This window comes from Felis catus, chromosome B1, assembly GCF_018350175.1.
Source record: "Felis catus isolate Fca126 chromosome B1, F.catus_Fca126_mat1.0, whole genome shotgun sequence".
Lineage (NCBI taxonomy): Eukaryota > Metazoa > Chordata > Mammalia > Carnivora > Felidae > Felis > Felis catus.
Window position 1 is genome coordinate 103,970,150 of NC_058371.1, and position 25,066 is coordinate 103,995,215.

General features: G+C 36.1%; 1 long non-coding RNA gene across 10 annotated transcripts in view; it reads right to left on the reverse strand.

Moving 5' to 3' along the window:
- Positions 1-25,066, reverse strand: part of LOC109499002 — a 130,409-nt gene that overhangs the window by 103,164 nt on the left and 2,179 nt on the right. For 9 of the 10 annotated variants that reach the window (XR_006596825.1, XR_006596818.1, XR_006596820.1 and 6 more), the window contains 2 exons: positions 24,843-24,902; positions 5,304-5,387 (listed from right to left, as the gene is read on the reverse strand). This is a non-coding gene — a long non-coding RNA (uncharacterized LOC109499002). Of the gene's footprint in view, positions 1-5,303; positions 5,388-9,091; positions 9,264-24,842; positions 24,903-25,066 lie in introns of all 10 variants that reach the window. The other variant, XR_006596823.1, reaches the window with a different exon arrangement.

A 25,066-nucleotide genomic window follows, 5' to 3' on the forward strand; every position in this document is an offset into this window, starting at 1 on the left:
CTGGCAGAGGATATGGGAAGATGTGGAGGCATGCACTCTGATTGTCCTGACTTCCAAAATTGCTATTTAATATTCTTTATTGCTACTCTGATGTAGGAAACAAAGGCAGAAGAAAAAAAAATTAAATTTCCTTACAACTGGCAGCCCCTTGACAAGTCCTTGAGGCAGGCAGACTGATTTTCCTTTGAGAGCTCAGCTGCCTCCATGTTGGCACTTTGCTAAGGGCAAAGGGCAATTTTTTTAAATTTATTTTTGAAAAGAAGCATGAGTGAGGAAGGGACAGAGAGAGGGGGGACAGAAGATCCCAAGTGGGCTATGCTCTGAGAGCAGCAAGCCTGAGGTGGGGCTCGAACTCACAGACTGTGAGATCATGACCTGAGCCTGAGCTGAAGTCAGATGCTCAACCCACTGAGCCACCCAGATGCCCCAAAAGGCAATCCTAACCAGACCCCCCAGGATCCTGTGAGTCTTCTTTAGCATATGAAAATCCCTTTGGAAATTTCCTTTATCTCTACCTCCTCAAGGTACATGTTAGCAATCATCCTACAAACATATTGCCCACTAATAAACATCTGAAGGGACTCATGACTAAGGTTTTACTACAGTAATAAATGACCTTATCTTAACAACAGCTAGCCCCTCAAGTTTCCCCTTGTTTCCAAATTCCTTAGAGACTTACACTATCCCTAACCCACTCCCAACCTGAAAGTACATAATCAGTCACCAGTCACAACCCCAGTGCGCGCTCTTTCTGCCCACAGGTCATGTCCCCTATGCTTTAATGAAACCTTTTTGCACTGAAGACGTCTCAAGAATTCTTTCTTGGCCATGGGCTTTGAACCTCACCTCTCCAAACCACACTAATTCTCCATATAGAATACACAAAATCCATACAATTGTCCATTTACTGATGGAACTTGTATGCTTCCATGGACCAGATAATACATAGGAGTCAGCTTGCCAAAGCTGTTTCTACTGCATTTTCCTCCTTGCCTCACTGCTGTCCCAGGATATGTCATACCTATGCCCATCCAAATTTAATATGGCTATTACCCTGCCATTTAAAAGAACTCTTTATTAGCCTCAATACATACTGAATAAAGTCCAAACAACTTGCTCCAAATTGAAGTTTCTCAACAACCTGGTCTCAAGCTTCTTTTTTCAATTATCTATCACTATCTAACAAAGCTGATCATTGAGCTGCTCCTAAAATATTACTGACTTCTCCATACCTTTGAGGTTTCAGCTGACAATTCTTTCTTAAGCAAGCATAACCAACCACCTCCCCTTCTTATATTAAAATTATATGCAGAGGCGGTGGGAGGTTCAGTTGGTTATAAGCATCTGACTCCAGCTCAGGTCATGGTCTCACAGTTCCTGAGCTTGAGCCCTGCATGGGGTGAGCTCAAGCCCCACTTTGGGTGAGCCCTGCTTCTCTCTCTCTCTCTCGCCCTCACTTACCTTGTACCTTCTCTCTCAAAAATAAATAAATAAGTAAATAAATATATAAATAATAACATTATAATCCTATTTCAAGACCCAATTTAAATCCTACCTTCCCTCCGAAGTGATTGATTTAAGGATATCCTCCTGGTCTGAGGCAACCACAGAATGACAGGTAATAGAAGCTACACTTAAAAGAAAGTTTCCCAAGGGTGTGATCTCAAACATCATAGACTACAAGGCCTCTTGAGAACCAAGTCATAAAGAAAATATCCTTATCCTTTATCCAAGAGGCCTTATAGACTTTTCTCCTTTATCAGACAAGAAATAGCTGTTAGTATGGCCAAAAAGCATTGTTTACATTACCCTAAATTCCCTTTTTTAATTAGTGATGGCAAGATCAGAAGCAGTGCAAATGAAAATGGCATAAAGACACAGCCTGTCACTTTTAGAAGTGTTAATGAATGCCCTGTGGATTTTTTTTTTTTTAATTTCATGAGAACAGACAAGGAAATGTCTCCATAAAACTGTCGATTCTCAGGGAAAAGTGTTAATGTTATGTAAATTAAAATTTGAAAGTCTACTTAACTGAAATCAGCAACACCAAGGGCTGGGCATATGGAAAACACAATTCCTCTGTCCAATCTGCTGAGAGCTCTACATTATCTGTAGCTTTGCCATTTTAGGAATTGTTCCCATTTTATGTTACTATGTAAGCAAGGAGATCTAATTGACTTCAAAGAGATTTTTCCCTGGTTGGGAACTGGTGGGGTGAGGGTGTGTCAGGGAGCAGAAGACAAACCTGATTTCTCTCTGAGAAAATTTCATAAAGGCTAAAGAATTCTTGAGAAATGGAAGTAATTACACTGCCCTGCATGCCCAGAAGACACTTTTCATCCACTGTGATTTCTAAATTTTTCCATAAGGTAAATAGAATTTTTGTTAAAGTTTGAAATGAACTTTTGGGGGGGATTTGGTTATCAATATTGAAAGATAAATAGCATTCCTACTCTTTCTTTACTTTATTTAAATGTTAAAAAGGGAGTTATATTCCCATTCTTTTTCTCATTCCTTACCAGCTTCAGGCAAAAATGTTACCCTCTGGTAGCACAGTTAAAAGAAATCATGAAATTATTAGTCAAAGTGCATATAATATTTATAAATTTTTAGCTTGACATTAGCTAAGAAAAAATCTGAGGCTTTCCAACCTGGAAAAGATAGATTGCTCTGTTAAGAATTAATAGATACAAATTGTGGATATATAATTGCTTTGGATGACCAGCTACAACAGGGAAGAAAATCTAAGAAGGGTAGGATTATTTTACATAAAGAAATGCAAGATCAGTAGTTTGAGCTAAAACAACAACAACTTTTTTATTTACTTGGAATAATATTTGCTATACAGAGCGATTCACCACTTTTCAGAAGTACACATCACAGTTTAATTTATTCCAGAAATAGCTAGTGAGCAGGTGCCCTTTGTTCAAGGAGCTGTGCAACTTATTGAGAAACAGAGTCACAGCGTTTGTCCTCAAAGAGCTCTGTCCAACAACGAAGATGACAATCTAGTATCAGCTGCAGTGCAAAATAATACGTGCTGTGATAAAAGCTATTTACAAAATACTATGGAGAAGGGGGAAAGCAAACAGTTGGGAAGCTGTAGTGGTGAATGTAATGGGTGTTTGAAGAAAATTTCATAGAGGAAGTGACCTTTGAGCTACATCGTCCTTGAAAGATGAGAATGATTTCATGAAGCTGAGAAATAAGGAAAGGTCACTCTGGAGACAGTAAGACCAGACTGATGAGAAAAGCCAAAATTACAGAAACCCAAAATAAGCTTGCAGGAACGTTATGTACTCTACTGCTATGATTCTCAAAGTGTGGTCCAGAGACCAGCAGAAAAGCATCCCTGGGAGCTTATTAGAAATGCTGAACCTCAAGCCTCACCCAGATCTCCAGAATCAGGGTCTGCATTTTAACAAGATGCCCTGGAAAGCTGTAGCCACATGAAAATTTGAGAAGCACTGCTCTGGAGCCAAGAGTAACTGGGGGAAGAATGGTGTGAGAAATGAGGATGCAAAGACAAATAATGTCGTTGGTGTGTGCCACAAAGTTTATAGTAATCAGAAGGACTGCAGGGGCATCTTAAGCAAAGGATTGCTATCTTCTGTAACTTATAAAAATATAGTTCCAGTGGCCCCGTGGAGATATGTTTGTGTGAAGAGAGCATGGGACACAGGAAAATCAGTTATGGACTACGACGACATGATACGAATGACAGCTACTACATACTGAGTACCTACTACATGCCAGACATCGTGGTATAAATCTTACATTTTATGCGTTGTTTTAAACTTCCTATAATCCCCATTCTGCAGGTGAGAATAAATATAAGAAAACTTTTTTTAAAAAGTTTCCAAAGTCATATGACAAGATGCAGAATTCTAACTTCAGTCTAATATCAAAATTTGAGTTCTGTCTCCAAAAGTTCATACCCCAAGTTCATCTACTTCACTTCATCTCCACCCTAGTGTAATAACACCATCTTATGAACTACCTCAATAGTCCATGAGCTTCTGCTTTTGCTTTCTATAATCTCTTTTATGCAGCAGCCTAAATGATCTTTTCTTATTATTTTTTATTTTTTTATAGAGGTGCACATGTGTGCAAGTGGGGGGCAGGGGGAACAGAGGGAGAGAGGGAGAGGGAGAGAGGTGGAGAGAGAGAGGAGAGGGAGAGAGAGAGGGAGAGAGAGAGAGAGAGAGAGAGAGAGAGAGAGAGAGAGAGAGAATGAATCAGCTCCTCGCTGAGCGTGGAGACTGAGGCTCGATCCCACAACCCTGGGATCATGACCAGAGTCGAAGTCAAGAATCAGACCCTTAACTGACTGAGCCACATCCAGGTACCCCAAATGATCTTTTAAAAACAGAAATCCTTTATTTATCATCAGAAACAGAATAAAAGGTCAAATTTTTTAACCAAAACCCACAGGTCCATAACAATTTGGTTCCTGCCTATATCTGAGATCTCATTTTGTGACACAATCCCACATCACTGTACTAATCACACTGTACATTGAATAATATCAAGCTTTATTCCCCTTTCAGGATTTTTCCCAGGTCACTCTCATTTCAAGTTTTTTAAATTATTACTTAATACTTTAAAAATACAGTCAACTACTCAAAGTAAAAAATGACAACAATGTATTAGGGGCTTAATAACATATGTACAAGTAAAATGTATGACAGCAATAGCACAAAGACACACAGGGAAGTAATGGAAGGACACAATATCCAAAGTTCTTATTCTATATGTGAAATATTAGAGTATCACTTAGAGGTAGACTGTGAGAGGTTACAGATGTATAATATATACTCTGAAATAACCCCAAAAATAAATAGCAGAGAGTTATAATAAACTGACAAAAGGAAGTAAAATGAAATTCCAATAAATTAAACTATTAGAGTAACAATCTATTAGATTTTTAAAAATGGGGAAAAGGAATTGTATATATCTGATATAACCAATTAATTTTGGAATTTTATGATATTAATTTCTTGCTCCTAATAGACTGAATTATATTTACAATAATATAATTTTCTCTTTACCTATTATATTACAATCACTTCAAATGCCACAATCAGTTATTTAAAAATGCAAATTAATACATCTTGTTATGGACCACATTATATTTTAAATTGTAATATTTCTTTCCAAGTATAACCAATGGTTCTTCTTTTTGTCATGATTTTCAAACATTCTTAAACAATTCTTAAATTATCTCTAAAGAAAATGAAAAATATAAGATAGATACGTCAATGCTTCATAAAATAAGAACATTTTCTCCAAGTTACACCTACCTTCCACATAATTTGGAAGGAAGATTCTTTAGTGGCATGAAGAATGCTAACTGGTTGTTCCCATTTCTTTTTCTGGAATTCAAACTGGAGAAAACAAATGAGAGTCAAGTGGCAGGAAATTTGCTTTGACCTTTCTAACTAAACCTTCTGTTACATAAATTTGAACTTTTCCACTGATTGGTAGGTTATATATATAGAATATCATCAACTGTCATTTCTTGTCAGGGATGAGACTAGATGTGTTCCTGGTACCTTCCTCTGAGGTCTGCTCAATCTACTGAATTAGTACCTTTATGCTGATTATCCCAGAGTTAAGATTGGGGGAAGGTTGCTGAAATTACCTCTCACATATTGATAGAGAATATATCTATCGGGAGGAGAGCTCCATTTATCTGGGTTTAGGTTGCATGTGGAAATTTATCCATTGTAGGAACCTGACTGTTGTTCCAACCAGATGAAGAGTGACTTACCTGATCGAAAATTTTAGGAGAAAGAATTTATTGGTTCAATATAGACCACTCCTCTCTCAGAGGCGACCTGACCTTGGAAAGTATACATTGGGGTCAACTTTCTGTGATAGACAGTTTTCTGCCATAAGAAGGAGTTTGTGCCTGTCTAAATTAGAGGTGCATATACCTGTTTGGCATAGATTATAAGAAATCCAAGTTGTTATTTTACCCAGGTAGAAGTAGTTTAATGAATAAATAACAATTTATGAATGAATAAATAACAATTAGGGAAGGCTTATACTATGAGAAGAATAAATTACATTTTGGGGTTAAGAAAGGTAGAAATACTTCTCAATGAACATATGGAATCCAGAGCCTAAGAGTCAATTTCAAATGCCTATGCTGGAATACTCTGATTCTAAAATTCAGCTTTCTCTTTAATAAAAGTGATATATTAAGTGATTATTTTCTTCTTTCAAAATCCTGCATCTGTCTCTGGATTGGTTCCAGACTTAGGGTAAGGACAAAGGAGTAGTACTTATTGATCCAGTAAACCCCAACACCTTGGTAAATGGGCAGGAAACCTTGAGAATTAGGTAAGAGATGGATGAGGGAGGGGGCAAAATTACACCGGAAATCAGTGTTTTGATCAGGGCTGGGATTTAGTGTATTGAGCTAAGTGAGCTTTGGATCCTGGGTGAGACATGGAGTCAGGCAGGTAACTTGAGATTCTTTTGACAGTGCTGGCTGAACTTGCAGGTGTGGCTGAGGCAGGGATTAGATATTTTTAGGCATCGTTGGATGTAATAATATTTGCAGCTTTTATTGTGTCTTTGAGTCAAGACACAATTCAAGCTTGCATTTTAAGATCCAAAGGCAGATGTGTGGCATGGCCTTAACATGTGGCTGCTTGCTGGGCCTTCTCTGCTTCTGAGATGTGTGTCACCAGCTCTGGGACCCTCAAGTATATAGTCACTGTTCTTGGGATGAGCACCATATAGTTGCAGAATGTGGGGAGTGGAGGAAGTCCTTTCTAGAGAGAAAAACTGCATCTTTTCACATGGTCCACTCCAGTCAAAGGGTCTCTAGCAGCAGATGCAAATGAATCCCAGAGGGTTCTGTTGTCTACACAGCAAGTAAATGATGAAGGTAAGCAAAACAGAAGAAGTTATGGAGAGTTCTTTGATGATAATTATGACTACTTACAGTGTCAGACTAAAAGGCTGTGTGTGTGTGTGTGTGTGTGTGTGTGTGTGTGTGTGTGTGTGTAAGTTTACTTATTTTGAGAGAGAAAGAATTAGAAATGGAAGAGAGAGGGGGACAGAAGATCTGACGTGGGCTCTATGCTGACAGCAGGGAGCCCGATGTGGGGCTCAAACTCACAAACCGTGAGATCATGACCTGAGTCGAAGTCAGACACTTAACCCACTGAGCCACTCAGGTGCCCCGTTAGACTGAAAGTTTTTAAGAACTGTGTGATTTAGAAAGACTACTTCTGTACTAGTGTGCATGATGTATTGAAGACAAGAAAACTAGATTGTGGAAGGAGTGGAAAGGCCATCACAACAGAGCAGACATAAAACAGTCAAGGTGTGAGCTAGAGTGATGGTAATTGGGATGAAAACCTGCATCCTGAGTGAGAGACCTGATAAGACTCAGTGACAGCAAGGAGGGAGGCAGAACAAAAGTTGGAAGAGCAGTGCTTCCATGATACAAAGAGCAAGCACAAGGGGTCAGTTTAGAAGATGCCATAGACCTATGGGCTTCATAAAGATAGCCATCTGATTGGAAATGTACAGAGAATACCTGGAAAATGCAGAACCATAGTCTAAAGGAGAGACTGGGATTGGAAATTCAGCTATGGAAATCACAGAGGTTATGGCTAATTGAGAGAAAGTATGTAAAAAGAGAAAAATAGTAAAAGACAAGACAGAACTTCCTGCTGGCCTTAAGGAACTAGAAATTAGAACAAAAGGCCATGGAAACCAAGAAACAGACTCTTAACTCTAGAGAACAAACTGATGGTTACCAGAGGGGAGGTGGGTGGGGGGATGGGTGAAATAGGTGTTGGGGATTAAGGAATGCACTTGCTGTGAGGAGCACTGGGTGATGTATGGAAGTATGAAATCACTATATTGTGCACCTGAAACTAACAATTCACTGTATGTTAACTGACTGGAATTTAAATAAAAACTTTAAAAATTAATAAAATAATAAAATATATGCATAAGGGGGAAAAAGCCATGAAAGAAGACAAGAAAGGAAGAGTCAAAGAGATGAGAAAGAAACAACTAAGATTTGTCACAAAATCCAATTAAGAAGGATGGAGAATCTCAAAATATAAAAGGTGCAGGAAAATATTCTGGAGAATCTAAAGTGCATCAAATGTTCAATGGCATTCATTTAGTCATGTAATCAGCAACTGTTACAGAATTCTTAACAGGTGCCCAACACTGTGCAAGGTCCTGGGCATAAAATAAAAAAGCGTCAAACTCTTCCTTCTTAGATCTTACAGTGTAGTAAAAGAAATGGCTATTAATCTACTTGACTGTATAAACAAATAATTACCAACTGCAATGAGTGCAATGTATGGAAATCCAAGGCTGTAGAAATGAGTGTGCACAATAGGGGGACCTTATCTACTTGGGGAGAGTAAGAAAGATAAAAGATGGCTTCCTAGGATCTTGAATATATTTGATACCCACATGTGCAGGAATCCTCTGGTACTGCTATTGGGCTTGCAAGCAAAGAGTGACATCATTGTTCTCATCATTAAAAAAAAAAAAAGAACATGAAAACATATATACATTTCCTAGTGGAAACAACTAGACCTCCATTTTGAAAGAAAAGCAATATTAAAGAATTTTTATAATTCATTCATTGTTGAGACATTTTGCACCAATGTTTACAAGGAAAAGACACATCATGAAAAGCAATGTGTGGGAACATTCAAAATTATTTTTTAATAATATGTGACATATTATATGAGTGCCATAAAAGGAAACGTGTATTTTGGCTTTGATTTCTGCATAAAAATTTACCACTGAAACAGATATTTTCATTTGGAAATCAATATTTTGGTTCTTAGGGCTAAAGCAAAGTCTTTGCTTGGAAATTACTTTTTTTTTATGTTTGTTCATTTTTGAGAGAGAGAGTAGGGGAGGGGCAGACAGAGAGGGATACAGAATCTGAAACAGGATCTGAGCTCTGAGTTGTAAGCACAGAGCCCAATGCAGGGCTGGAATCCACGAGCCGTGAGATCATGACCTGAGCCGAAGTCAGACGCTTGACTGACTCAGCTGTCTAAGTGCCCTGGAAATTACTTTCTTTTATACTTACTGTGAGGACAGAAATCTAGGAACATAGAGTGCCATGACAACAACCATTGATCAAACACTGATATTCCCATGCAGTTCCTATCTGTTTAATTCATAAAGTTATCTCACAAAATTTGAAAAGCAAAGGCTGTAACACCTCATCCATGCAGTAAAAGTACTGAAAGTTGATTCACCTAAAAATTAAGAAATCAGGTTCAGAAATTTGAGCAGTACTTGTCAGAAAACAACTTTGGTGCAAATTATACCATTACCCTCAGAATGTGCTGAAGATTGTGTTCTTAGTATTGCAATATTATAATTTATTTTTTAAAAGCAAAGTTAGACTCCTTTTAGAAACTTTCTTGAGAAACAGATATTAAAAGTTTGTTGATGGAGTTTCAGATTTCACATTGCATGTGATGTTCAACAGACTACTACTTGTTGAGATTTGGTGTAATATTAAAGAAGAATATCAACAATTACCTGCAAAGGTTATTAAAATGTTCCTCTCTTTCCTAACTATACATTTGTAGGAAGCTGAGTTTTCTTCATATACTTCAACCAAAATAGCACATTGTAACAAATTGAATGCAGAAGCAAATAAAAGAATCCATCAGTCTTCTGCTATGCCATACACAAAAGGCGTTTACAAAAATGGAAAATTGTGGGGCACCTGGGTGGTTCAGTCAGTTAAGCATCTGACTTCAGCTCAGGTCATGATCTCGCAGTTCGTGGGTCTGAGCCCTGCATTGGGCCCCGTGCTGACAGCTCACAGCATGGAGTCTGCTTCTGATTCTGTGTCTCCTGCTCTCTGCCTCTCTCTCTCTCTCTCTCAAAAATAAACATTAAAAAAAATTTTTTTAATAGAAAATTGTGCTGTCCTCAACAGATCTTGTTTTGTATTGGAAAAACTATATTACTTATGTTAATATATAATGGTGATTCATCGTTATTTTTAAATGAATTAATTTCTCAGATTTAACATCGAATGTAATAACCATAGATGTAATATGAAGAAAAGGCCTTTGAGAGTCTTCAATAATTTTTGAGACTACAAAGTTGTGCTGAGATCCTGGATAAATACATGGTTACTATTCGTTATTTGGGATCATTCTTGGGATGCTTTAAACACAACATACTTCTCACAGTTTAGGATGAAACTGTAACTTTCAGTGAGTGGTTTACTTCAACAGCATGGCCAAATTAGTAGTGCCAAGGAAAGGACAGAGGATTTGTCCTTGCAGGTATTTGCCTTTGCAGAGATTTCAGAGGACAGGGAAAAATCATTGTCAAACTACACATTACCTATGCTGGGATTGTAAAGTATATGTTGTTTGAAACTGAAAATAGCTACATTTCTTCCTAATTATAAAAAAAAATCATTAAAAATGTAAGCCAATTCCATAAAAAAAAGAATTTATCCATCACCCAAAGACAGTGTTAACATTTTAGTATCTTTTCTTTCAGACACGTTTTTCATATTATAGTGTTTGTGTGTGCATGTGAATGTGTGTGTATGTCTAAGGAAGAAATAATCCATGTGTAACCTTAGCTATAAGAGTTCTATGATAAAAAATTTCAGCTTGGAAATCTCTGGATTCTGAAAATCACGGGGGGTTGAGTAAGAAAGCTATCATATAAAGTTAAGTGTTAATTCCACTAAATCAAATGTAAACTGCCTTAAATGCTACAATAATAAAATTAAGTTTTAAAACTAAAATGTAGCTGAGTAACATATCTGGACATTAAACTACTTTCCAATTAGGGGCGCCTGGGTGGCTCAGTCAGCTGAGCATCCAACTTCGGCTCAGGTCATGATCTTATAGTTCGTGGGTTCGAGCCCTGCATCAAGTTCTGTGCTGACAGCTCAGAGCCTGGAGCCTGTTTCAGATTCTGTGTCTCCCTCTTCCTCTGGCCCACCCCCACTCATGCTCTGTCTCAAAAATATATAAACATTAAAAAAAAAAAAACTTTAGGGATCTTAGTATACAGAAGCCATTCTAATCATATTTAAATGCTATTACAAGTTAGAATAAGCACAAGTGAATTGTCACAGTACTATTCTGGTATTTGGTATTATTAAGAATGCATATATTAAAAAAAAGAATGCTTCTATTTTAAAAATCTTGTCTCACTGGATCTCTACCTTATCTACCAAATTTAGCTTTAAAATCTTACTTAAAAAAGTAATGTAACCCTATACATTCACCGACATTTAAGTCATGTGAAAGGTAGGAAGTAATTAGTATCAAATGTTTCTTAAATTAAAGACCATCTGCTTTTAATTTTTCCTCAGATGTCTTATCCACCTTCACTATGGAAAATATTAACTTTCCACAGATTAAGCATGATTGAAACAATTTCTAAGAAGGAGAAAAACTGGTAGAACTGACCATTATACACTAAAGCCGAAATGATAACATCCAAAAATGTGCAGGTGAATCCTTTTTTCTTAACTACCTGGCAAATCTTTCAACCCAAGGACTGCACTCCTAAAAAAGGAAATACTCAAGTGGCCTTCTGAATTATTTTATGTATCATGTTCAGGCATTACTGATGAGTTCCAGTAATCAGATTTTGAAGAACAATTATCTGAAATAATTTACTGAAGAGATTTTTTGGTTATACCATAGTAAAAAGTATCATTGTATTTCAATATATCTTAGATTAAATGAGTTGTTTTGAGCAAAATAAACTCAATTCATAGTTTTAACTGAATACAAAGTTTATAAACTTTAATTTTAAATGATTTCTTCTTGGGGTGCCTGGGTGGCTTGGTCGGTTAAGCATCTGACTTCAGCTCAGGTCATGATCTCACGGTCCGTGAGTTCGAGCCCCGCGTCGGGCTCTGTGCTGACAGCTCAGAGCCTGAAGCCTGTTTCAGATTCTGTGTCTCCCTCTCTCTCTGCCCCTCCCCTGTTTATGCTCTGTCTCTCTCTGTCTCAAAAATAAATAAACATTAAAAAAAAAATTTAAATGATTTCTTCTTGATTTCAAAGTTGTCTTGCACATTGCTCATTTACACATGATATGTATATGAACCGAAAAGGCATCAGACATGAAGAAAGGCATTTACAGACTAATGTAAACAATAAAATAAGAATCATGTTAACTTGCCATTGTATTTTCAGCTTAAAAAAATGCTAACTTAATAATTAAATTATCGTCATTAAGGAGCATATTTAATTAATATGAAGAGCACTTACTAAAAACATTCACTTGTTTTAGATGTTATCAAAATCACAGTTTAATCCAAATGGACATAAAAATGTTGGACTTCAAATAATGCCATTTATATGCATGTAGATGTTCTCACAGGCTGTATAAAGTCCCCACCATGTTCATTTTAAGATGGATATATACAGCATTTACTTCAGTTCACAAAGTGTGGGCATAAAACAATCTACAGAAGCTTTTTATAGGGTTTAAAAGAGTTCTAATCACCCATGCCAACTGCACTCCTCTCTCAACACAAAACTGCTTTTGAAACCAAGCATTCATTTGCTAAAACAAGGCATCTGCTGTTAAAGAGATTGATTATCCTGGGGCCTGACCTAATTGGGAGATTAGATATGCTTCTCTACTATGGATGGCATGGTTTATAAAGAAAAAAAATTAGACCCAAAAAAGAGCAAACTTCTTTTGGACTCCAGTGCACTTTTATTTATTTCTAATTTTCTTTAAACAGAAACAAACAATATTGTGAGTATCAGGTTGGTGAAATTAGTGTGTTATGAGTTAAAAATTCATTGAGTCTACCGTGCTGTTTCTTTAGTAACAGGTACACATTCACTTTCACCACAGAAACCAAACATTACCAAAAAATGTCATTTTGGTCATATCCTACTGAGTTAAGATCATTATACAATATAGCACACACACACGCACACTCACACAAAATCTGGCCTTTTACTGATGCTATCATTTCGGTGTTTTCTATTGCCAGTTAGGTGTCGGTTTTTCCCCCAAACACAGACATCACCTCATTGCTGTGGCTAATTGCATTTTTCTTTCTAGTCTTTGACAACCAGACCTTTGTTAATGCTATTCACCAATATATCAGACTCAGGTCATCCATCCAAAACATTACAAAAGACCCAGATGCTCATGTAAATTGCACTCCCCAAAAGTACTGCCCTCTTCCTCCATGCGGATACAGATCTGTGACCCCCTCCCATTTTTGTACACTCCCTTTGTTTTCACTCAATCTTTCGTGGTTGGAAAAAGTGGTTTTTATAGGCTTTAAGAAACATTATACTTTGTTTACAAAATAAGTCAAATAATCAAGTTAATCCTGAAATTAGATAAATTTTCCATACAAAATTTTAAAAAACGCTTATTTCAGTTGAATTTCAAAATGGGGATTCATTTTCCACAATGAAGACATTTTCTATCCACTTTTTAACCATTCCTGAGCTCTCAAGATAAAACTAAGTTTGATTGTCCTCTTTCACTGAATAAAAAAGTTTTCACGTAGAAGTGTCCAAGCAGAAGTGCAGGGCTAAATCATTTCCAAAATATCCCTTAATTGAAAAGTCAATCTTATGTACTTGATGCTTTCTTATTGCCTTCAGCATAATTTGCATCAAGCATTAATCACTCAAAATTTATACTTTCCTAAAGCCTTAAGTAACTTGAAAATAATTTTGAGATACTTAAAAATTACTATAATTCTGCCTTTAAAGGAAGATTATTAGGGATTCAAACGGCATAGGCAACACACTGTGTGTGTGTAGATACATCCATATTTCAGGCTCAAGACTTCTTTCCATTCATTTTCCACCTTTTATATATTTTCACCTCATATACTTAAATGCTCGCCATGTTTTAGATACGAAGTCACTAGAAGAGAAGCAGAAACTGGTAATTTATTAAGTAGAAAAACAATGTATCCAGATAGGAACCAACAGCAGTATTCAGTATTTTAAGGACAGCATCAAGATCAAGTTAATATATATGATATTCTGACTTTAAAGAGTTTCAATTTGAATAAAATTGAGTGAAACTTACTAAAATGATAAGAAATCTGCAGAGTTACTAGAGCTACTACTATCCTTACCTTCTACTCACAAATACAACCACACTAAATTTAACATGCTCATCTGTCAGTTATAATACCAAGGGGAAAAAAAGGCAGAAATACTTTACGGAATTTATATAATAAAATGACATAAAACATTAGTAACCATTAAACCTTAGCAAATACTATGGAATATGGCAGTAAAATTAGGAACTGAATGACTCAGGAATGACTCAGGAACTGAATAACATCAGTTTATTGGAATCCTCCATGGTAAAGCTGAAATGTGCAGGCCTACTCTTTGAATCAAGTCAGAACTTAGCAGGGCTCACCCAAAAAGAGCAGTGGGAGACAAACTAAACAAGGCCAAAAGGAAAGAGTAGGAACTAAGAAGAAGACTGAAAGTTTGGGGGAATTAAAGAACCAGAAATCAAAGTCACCAAAAATAGGGGAAAAGACAGGGGAAACTGATGAATCTAAGAAAATGAGGCAAACCCAGGGATTCTCATGAAAATTAGAGTACTCACTGCAATTTAAACAGTGAAGAAAACAGTCTTGAGTTCTTGCCTAGACTGTTACTATAGCTTTCCAATGTGTATTTCACATCAGCTACCATCATGTTACTAAAACACGACTTTAATTATATTTTCCCCAAAATGTAAAACTTCAAAAACTTCCAGTGGCTTTCTCATGTCTCCTGGGGAAAGCCTCAACTTGTCAGCCTGCCACACAAGACTCCCTAGAACCCAGATGTGATTTAAGTACATGAAGACTGCGTCCTGGGTAAAGTGGGCTAGTTTGGGGCTTACACACTTTTGGTCTATTAAGTACTGTGTCTGTAATGTCTACATCCAATGTCTACCTAGATGTCTATATCCAAAAACGTTATTGTCCTATGTTTTCTTCATGACCCACATCAGACTTAATGTTCTGCGTTTAACCTTGCCTTACCATCACCTGTCTTTGTCTGATGAAGTTCCAAGTACTCTTCAAGTTCTATGTCCTTCAAGAAATATTCCCATAGTTATCTTTGAATTCATTTTCTATTTACTGCATACATTCACTTGATTTATCTTATACCTCCTTATTTGTAGCTATTTTAGTGTATTGGCTCTGCAACTAGATTTGCCTGGAAAAGACTGTTTTTCCCCGTTGTCTCCATACAACTCTACATCATGAGGTAAGTAGTACTCAGTAAAGCATCCATCAAGGAACAAGGCTCTGTACTGTTATTTCTCCTTGGTTGATTTCTCTTTCAACTCCCCATAATGGCTGCTCCAAAAATCTTTCCAACCCTTTTTTCTTGTCTGCTTCTCTTTGCTCTTCCCCACTTCCCTATCTTGCCTCCTCATCTGTTGAGAAACTGAAGGCTAGTTCTCACTTCACTTAATGTTCCATGAAAAATAAGAATTTACCTATACTCTGACTCTCTTTTCTTGAATATTTTGATTTTGAAAGAGGGAAATGTCTCTTTTAAGGCTTATTCTCCATTTGGGCCCTTGATGCTACCGCTTTCTGTGGTCTCCAATGTCTGGCTCTATTAGTTACACCTTTCCAACTTTCAACTTCAATTTTTATATTTCTCTGGCTCTCCCTTCCTCTTTATTTTATTCCTAAAAATAAAATTCCCCACACCCAGCAATCACTCATATTATTTCCCCACTCTCCAATTTTCTTACCAACAGACCTTTTGCTGCTGTCTCCTTATCCCTTCCAAACTCCTGGTGAAAGACTTCTGTCCCCTACCATGTGACCCAAATTACTTCCTCTTAGTTCAACAAAGATCTTCTAAGTATAAAATCTGATGTTTTCCCAGTCATTATTTGTGGTTTGTGTACTAGACTACTAAAATGGTATTTTTTTCCCAACTAACTCAAATAGGTGTCCCAGGTTTTTACAGCATTGATTCCTCTCATGATTTGCCTCCTACTTCTCCACTTCCGAGTTTCTTTCATTGTCTCTTCTTTCTCCACATATCATTTTATTAGTCATTACTCCCAGATCCTTCCCAGAGTCTTTTCTCTTCCTGACGTAAACTCACTTGAAGGAAAACTAATCCAACTGCACAAACTTGGTTATCATCTCCATGTATACACTTCCTCTATGACCTCTAAGATTCCAGACTTTATTCTTCAGAGATCAACCGAACACATCTGATCACATTTTCAAAATGCCTCTCAGATTTGTCATCTCTTTGCATTCTTACAGTACTGGATATTCTTTCTTGTTTCCTTTTGTCAGGACTATCCAGAGTTGGTAAGCTGAGCTGGATTTCAATTACCATTCTGTCCCTTGGCCAGAGCATTTATAAAGTGCACAAAACATGAAACTACTTCTATTGTTGTAATCCTAGTCAGGGTACCCATTTTGGCTGCCTACTCTTAATCAGAAGAGCCAGTGCTCTACCCTGGGCCCTACCTCTTGTCTCTCTTCCTCCATTTTTGGCCTCTTCTCCTTGCTTCAACCTTTATCTTAAACTGACAGTCTTCCCTCTTACGTTGAGTATCCATTAGGTTTCCAGCCATTCAGTTACATTGTATTCCACTGTTAGATGAATCCTAGGAGTTTCACATCAGGAATGGAGGGAGGGTCAGGACATAAGGACCCACTATAGATTACCTCAAGGTAGATTATCTAAAATATAGCCCAGTCTTTTACACTTTCAGAACTCACATCCTGCTACAGTGCCTGACAGAAAATAAGTGCTCAATGAATGTTAGCTATTAGAATTATCTCTTGCTTGCCCTAATGTCAACAGAGTGTCTGTCTGTCCTCACCTTTTCCTTAAGCTGCATTAACTAAGGGCTTCTTTAGTTATCCTAAACCAAACATGTACCAGACTCAAGAAAGGTGCTTGGGAAAGTGGGGGAAAGCTATCTAAATAATTATAATAATAATCATTAACACTAATTTAACAAGAACAATATATTAACCATAAACCAAATTTTTGGTTATATTATCTCATGTAATCTTCCAAAAACTTTATGGAACAAGTATTATTGCTACTTCCAGTTTACAGATGAGGAAAAAAGTCCTTATATAATCCTTCTTAAATTGTCCAGATATTCTGCCTCTAAAATGTTTCTCTAGAACATGAGAGGATGATGACGTCCTTTTCTTGCACACCTGTCTGTGAACTCTGCTTATGGTAGATTGGTTGGAGACTGCTGCTTCCTCAGACAATTCCATGACTCTCCACCTCTATGCTACCAGTAGTAAAGTTTTTTCATGTGATCCAAGGGGACTTTTACCATATAAGAATTTGTTGAAACTCCTTAGAGCGCTTTTATTCTGTGCCTTCAGCAGGTTTACGTGGAAAATGAATGGTGTTCAAAAGTTTGGGGCACCCCTTCCCAATGAAAATAATGTATTTTCCTCACAGGATTGGTGTGGCAGAAGCCAGCATGGAAAATGATAGTTCAAATTTCCACACACCACACAAGCAAGTCAGCCATCCAAGCTACATTTATTCCATATCTACCTGGGAGAGAGGGCAAGCCAGGAACACCATCATCCCCAATTCAGGGTGCCTTATCCTTCAACCAATAGGGTTTATGCACACATACTTTTTTTTTTCTTTTTTTTTTTAATGTTTACTTATTTTGAAAGAGAGAGAGAGAGGAGCACAAGTGCAGGAGAGAAAGAGAGAGAGGGAGACAGAGAATCCCAAGAAGGCTCTGCCCACCAGCTCAATTCATGAACCGTGAGATCATGACCTGAGCCAAAACTAAGAGTTGGACACCTAACTCACAGAGCCACCCAGGCATCCCCCTGCATACATACTTTTAACTGATGATTTCCAGTGGAAAGTGTGCACAAAACAATCCGTTGGGGGACAGGAAGAACTGTTAGAACTTCTATTTACATTGACTTTTTTAATCTAAGAAAATGAGCTGTGGTAAAATGTAGCAAACGGATTGGCACCACTACCTTCACACGGTCTACATATCAGAAAGTCACAGATCACTCACTACGGGTATATCTTGAGGAAATGAAGGCCAACCAGTTCAAATTTAATTGCCCTCCCTATGCGGGTAGTACTCAGTACTGTGCTAACAACAATTTCAGAAAAATCAACACTCAGGATGTTCTTTCGAAGAAAGAGTGACTTTTTTACATGAATAAGCAAATGTTTTTCAAAAGACAGTCACACTGCTGAGAGAGCATGTTTGTATCAATTTTTTTAAAAAATATCTATACAATTGAAAAACTTGGAAACCAATTTTTCTAATCTATAATTTTTCTAAACTACAAATTAGTTCCGAAGGCTATTAAAAGATAGAAACAATTAGTTCAATTAGTTCCAAACTAATAGGAAAATGAGTTTTCATATTTTTAAGAAATGGGTCAAAACTGCTTTAAACCTTTGTTTAGACCCATTTATTAAAATTATAAAAATACAGACAAATTAAAATAAATAGTAAGTCAACAATGAACTTCTTCCATTTGCGTCTTCATGTTTTTGTGATATATTCTTTTTTAGCTCTGATGGTCAAAAAGCCAAAAACAACAAGCTCAAAAACAAACAAACAAACAAACAAAACCCCAAGTATTAAAATAAGCTGAACTAAGTATCAGACTATTATTTATTTTTTAATTGTTTTTAATGTTTGTCTATTTTTTTTTTAATTTTTTTTTCAACGTTTATTTATTTTTGGGACAGAGAGAGACAGAGCATGAACGGGGGAGGGGCAGAGAGAGAGGGAGACACAGAATCCGAAACAGGCTCCAGGCTCTGAGCCATCAGCCCAGAGCCCGACGCGGGGCTCAAACTCACGGACCGCGAGATCGTGACCTGGCTGAAGTTGGACGCTTAACCGACTGCGCCACCCAGGCGCCCCAATGTTTGTTTATTTTTGAGAGAGAGACAGAGAGCAAGCAAGGGAGGAACAGAGAGAGAGGGAGATAGAATCCAAAGCAGGCTCCAGGCTCTGTGCTGTCAGCACAGAGAGCCTGATGTAGGGCTCGAATTCACGAGCCATGAGATAATGAGCTGAGCTGAAGTCAGATGCTCAACCAACTGAGCCACCCAGGTGCCCCTAAGTATCAGACTTTTAAATCATTCTTTACAAAAAATTAAACTAAATTTTAAAAAAATAATGAGGCGTATTAACCACATAAATTTTAAGTCATTAATACATTTAGTGAAAGTAAAATAATTTATGTTCTAGTGACATAACAAGAATAATTTTATTTTTTTAAGAGAGAGAGAGTGCACGTGTTTAAGTGGGGGAGAGAGATTGAATCTTCAGCAGTCTCCATGCTCAACAAAAAGCCCAACATGGGGCTCAATCTCATGACTGTGAGATCATGACCTGAGCTAAAATCAAGATTCAGACACTTAACCAACTCAGCCACCCAGAAACCCTACAAAAATCATGTTTAAAAGAAACATTTCTTTATCTCATCTTTCTTAATTTCTAACATCTGTGTATGTTTTAAATATATATATAAATATTTATTATGCTTATATACATAAAATATAAATATAGCTTAGAAAATGTTTATAATTTAGAGATAAATAAACTTATATTGATGAGTATTCATCACTTTTTCGGTTACTGATGCCATACACCATAAACAACAAGATCTTGGAGAAAGAGGAGGGTACATGCACATTTCCAGAGTCCTTCAAATAACCTTGCTTCAAGTTCAGATATACTTGAGGCATTAGGTAACTTCCTGCCCTTCCCACACTCCTGATCTTTTTCCTAAAGTGGCAACCATCCTAGGTATAGAAACACATAACTTCGTAAGTCCTAAAGATGTTCAACCATATTACAACAGTATATTTGGCTGCTTTTATGAGTTAAATATTATAATTTCTTATTAACCTAATGGAAACTAAAGATAACTCAAATTTAATAAAACTCTTAATGTAAAATTCCAGAAATAAAAAGGAACATATCTTATTAATAATTCTTTAATTATACAAACTCATAACCACACCTCACTTAAGAATAACAAAATTCTGTGAATACATTTTAAAATATCTAAATGCTAGTCTGTTGTTTCTCATACTAGGACTGCAAGAATACTCTTGGAGATACACAAATTAAATGAAACTTCAAGTTTCCTTTTATTTTGATATCAATGTAACACAAGCTTAAAAAGGTACATTCTGGATCATCCAAAAGACTACACTAAAAAAGATAATTGCCATCTATTTCAGTGTGAAAAGTTAGCACCTTTATTTACAACTATACTGAGACTAAGCAATAATAAAAATACACCATTTGATTTTTAATCTACTTGGTCTCCAACACTAAACCTGCAACTCTAGAATTCAGGAAGCTTTTTTGTTGTCAGTTGATGTTAAATAGATTATGTACCTTACTCAAGAATAAAAAACACTGTCATATTCAATTTATAGGTGGGAAATCCCAGCAGAAATAATAGAATTAATGTGCATGACTGATCTGTAACCTGATAAATATGGCTTGACTACTATATTCTTTGAATGAGCTATAAACACAAGATACAAGTCAGGTTATAAGAGAACTGTTCCAATTTAAAAAGCCAGTTTATCTAAATAGAAAAATATAACCAAATTTAAAGTAAGGTGATTTTTTCATGTTTTCACAAAGCTTTTTCTTCCCATAAATACTTCATAAATATTTAAGAAAGATCCAAACTTATTGTTTATTTATTTTATTTTGTCTATAGCACTCTTCAAAAAAATATCTTCCATTTACTTAAGTAACATCATGGTCTAATTATCAGTTGATAGATTTAGCACAACTAATTCATCTTTATTTACATATTAGACAACAATACAAATAACCCTACATACAGAATATTCAGAAACAACAAACTAAAAATGTACAATAGGCATAAAATGTTAAATCAAATTTAATATATAATTATAAAATCATTTAAGAAATTAAATCTATTTTTATTAATTTAATAGCAACCATGGCTTTTTAATTCTTCACAGAGGCTTTGTGTTGGTAGTTTTATATCTGATATTGTTCTAAGTTGTTTTGAATTTCAATTATATTTTAAAATACACTGTGCTATCAAATCTAACCAATTGCAGAACCCATTCTTCATATATATATTACACACACATATTCTATCAAACAGTCTCTGGGGATTAAATATGAGTAAGATTATCACCTACCTTTCAAATTACACCTTTTGTTACCTAATCATGATTGAGCCATGAAAAGACTTCCAAGTGACTATATGCCATTATCATTAAAGAATTATAATAAAATACCAAAACAAAATCATAACAAAACATGGTAATACTTTCTGGTAAAAACTGCTCATAATTTTCATTACAAGAACTTATGGAATTATTAATATGTTTCAGTAATATTTTTTCCTAACTTTTACTAAAGATAAGATTATAATATTCTATATGTACAACTGGATCATTAAAAATTATAAATTACACCAGTATAGAGATATATATGTTCACTTTATTAAGCCATTGCTTAATAAAATGTCATAATTCAAATTGTTGTGCTATCTTTTTGAATATATGAGCCAACAATCAAAGAAAGTCCTTAAGAGGAAAGTATGTGACAAAAATGGGTCTTTATGACAATATCCTTTTTTTAAAAAAAAAGCCAGTTCTCCAAACTGACATAATTAATAATTATTACCTATGTACACAATAATTTTTTCTCAAAATTTAAAGATTTTTTTTAATGTTTATTTATTTTTGAGAGAGAGAGAGAGACAGAGCGCAAGTGGGGGAAGGGCAGAGACAGAGAGACACAGAATCCCAAGAAGGCTCCAGGCTCTGAGCTGTCAGCACAGAGTCTGATGCAGAGCTCAAACTCACCGACCTGGGCCAAAGTCCTCTGCTTAACCAACTGAGACACCCAGGTGCCCCAGTTTTCCCCAAAATTTATTAAATAAATTTCTTATTAAAATTATCGGGGCGCCTGGGTGGCGCAGTCGGTTAAGCGTCCGACTTCAGCCAGGTCACGATCTCGCGGTCTGGGAGTTCGAGCCCCGCATGGGGCTCTGGGCTGATGGCTCGGAGCCTGGAGCCTGTTTCCGATTCTGTGTCTCCCTCTCTCTCTGTCCCTCCCCCGTTCATGCTCTGTCTCTCTCTGTCCAAAAATAAATAAAAAACGTTGAAAAAAATTAAAAAAAAATTATCATAAAGATAAGTATCCCTCACTGTTTTATAAGATTTAGAATAAACTGTTCTATGTCAAGATATTGGCCTCGAGAATAAAATAACACCTAGTGATTTGAAGGAAAACGCTCATAAGTCTGTAAGAATAATGATTCAACTATTTAAAATGTTTTCTTTTCCATGTATAAAAATACACAAATTAAATGTAAATATGAATAGTGATTTATTACTATTACTGGTTACTATTTATTACTGATACATTAAATGTTTAAAAGAAAGATATGAATTCTATAATATATTATGATTTAACACTTCATTCTGATGTATTCCACATATACAAATACCTTAGAAGCCACTGAGTACATTTTTCTTTTATTTTACTTTGAACAGAAGCACAAATTGAAGCATATTTACACTGAATTTTTAAAAGGTATTATTTCATATGCAAACAGTGCCATCTTCTGGCAGCTGAAACTATGTGTATTGACATAAAATTCATTACGGATTGTAATTGCCATTTTCTTGACAAGTTATGTGTACAGCTTATTGAATAAAAACCTTTAATCTAAAATCAGTTGATTTTTGTAAAAATAACCTTTAAAAACAAGAGTATTAATTAGCATGTCTTCAAACTGATAAAATTTTTAAAAAAGACTAAGAACCCTAGATTCTACCACTAAATCTTCTAACTAGATATTGAATCTTAGACTAACCATGTAGCCACTCAGGACCTCAGTTTCCTCAACTAGTAGATTGTTTAAATCATTAAATTACTTTCAGTTTAAGGTTCCATTTGATTCCAGCTTTAGAAATGTTTATTTCTGGTTTTAGCAGCCTAATATGGACTATAGGCCTGTTTATGACACACTTTTTCATAGGTATCTCTTTTATTAACATGTGTTTGGTTATGCTCTCTGCTTGAATTTTCTTCAGAAATAAATCTTAAGTTATGTTTATACTTCTCACTGTCCAAATAGCTTTCCTCTAAACATCAGAAAGACTTCATTGAATTGTAAATAAAACTAAACTCAAGTAACTGAAAATAAGGGTTTTTTTTTTTTAAGTTTATTTATTTTTAGAGAAAGAGAGGGAACATGTGTGTGCCAGAGAAAGAGAGGGGGCACTAGACAGAGAGTGGGGGAAAGGCAGAGTGAGAGGGGGAGAGAGAATCACAAGTAGTCTCCTTGCTGTCAGCACTGAGCCCTACATAAGGCTGGATCTCATGAACTGTGACATCATGACCTGAGCTGAAATCAAGAGTCAGACACTTAACCAACTGAGCCACCCAGGCACCTCCCAAAAGCAAGTTTTTAAAAAACATTCTGTAAAGATAAGATGGTTTAAATAAAATAGGTCAATATCAAACAAAACACTCAAAAATTAATAGGGGGACTCTTGGGTGGCTCAGTGGGGTAAGTGTCTGACTCTTAGTTTCTGCTCAGGTCACGATCTCACGGTTTTTGGAGTTCCAGCCCCACATCTGGCTCACACTGAGTGTGGAGCCTGCTTTGGATTCTCTGTCTCCCTCTCTCTCTTCCCCTCCCCCACTTATGCTGTCTGTCTCTCTCAAAATAAATAAACTTTTTTATAAAACTATTTTTATCATTTATTCATTTTTGAGAGACAGAGACAGAATGTGAGCAGGGGAAGAGCAGAGAGAGAGGGAGACAGAGAATCCAAAGCCATGGGGTCATGACCTGTGCCAAAGTTGGACACCTAACTGACAGAACCACCCAGGCATCCCCAAAATAAATAATTTTTTTAAAAAATTTAAAAAAATTAATAGGAAATAAATCTCTCCAAAGCTTCTAGAATCTTAAGTGTTATTGTGTTAAATAAATGCAATAGGCTCAGAGTTTGGGCAGCTCTTCTTAACATCTCCATAGATTTGACCAACACTATCCTGTTGGATTTATCTATACTCCCAATTCTTGCCTCCAAATACCTTGCTCTGATATAGATCTTCTTATTCAAACTCTTACACATCCATCTAGTCCAGGGTCTCAACTTCCTAGGCCTGCATTACTAAAATATCCATTGTGGTCTACTGTTTTTCAAAAAGTAACATAAGGATCATTTGGGATGCTGATTAACATATGTCATCTCCTAGAGCCCATACAGTAGACTGTCCAACAGAAATCTAACATGAGTCACACATGTAATTTTAAATGTTCTTGTAGTCAGATTAAAAAGCTAAAATGAAACAAGTGAAATTAATCCAATGCATGTAAAAATATCATTTCAATATATAATCAATTGAAAAACATAATATTTTACATTCTTTTTCTTTTATACTAAGTCTTTGAAATCAGGTATTTTTATACTTATAGCATATCTCAATTTGGACAAGCACACTTCAAGTGCCTAAGAGCCATCTGTGGCTAGTGGTTATGGTATTGGACTGCATTAGATTTGGAGAAGGGGGAATAAAAGACAGGAACGTACATATAGCAAAAAGTGATTCTTTCACATTCTCAAGTATGAGGGCCACCACTCTAGACTGTCCTGTACATAATCCATTCTACAACCACTACTGAAATTTACACCTGAGAAATGCCCCTTTAATTATGTCAATTCTAAGAAACTACATATCCCTGGTACCTCTAATTTAATCAACTCATGTGGATATTCAAATCTCCCAAAATGTGGCCTCACCTCATTCATCCAATCGGTTCTCCAATTTGAAAATGTCTTGGGCTCTTCCATGAAATTTTCCTAGGGAAATATTAAAATGATCATTCAATCAACAAATATTGATGAAGTACCCATAAAATGTCAACATGGATCCTCCATGGTAAAAGGGAAGATGCAACACAAATCGTTACATAATTATTACAATTCTATTGTTTTCATTGTAACACTGAAAGCAATGCTCTGAA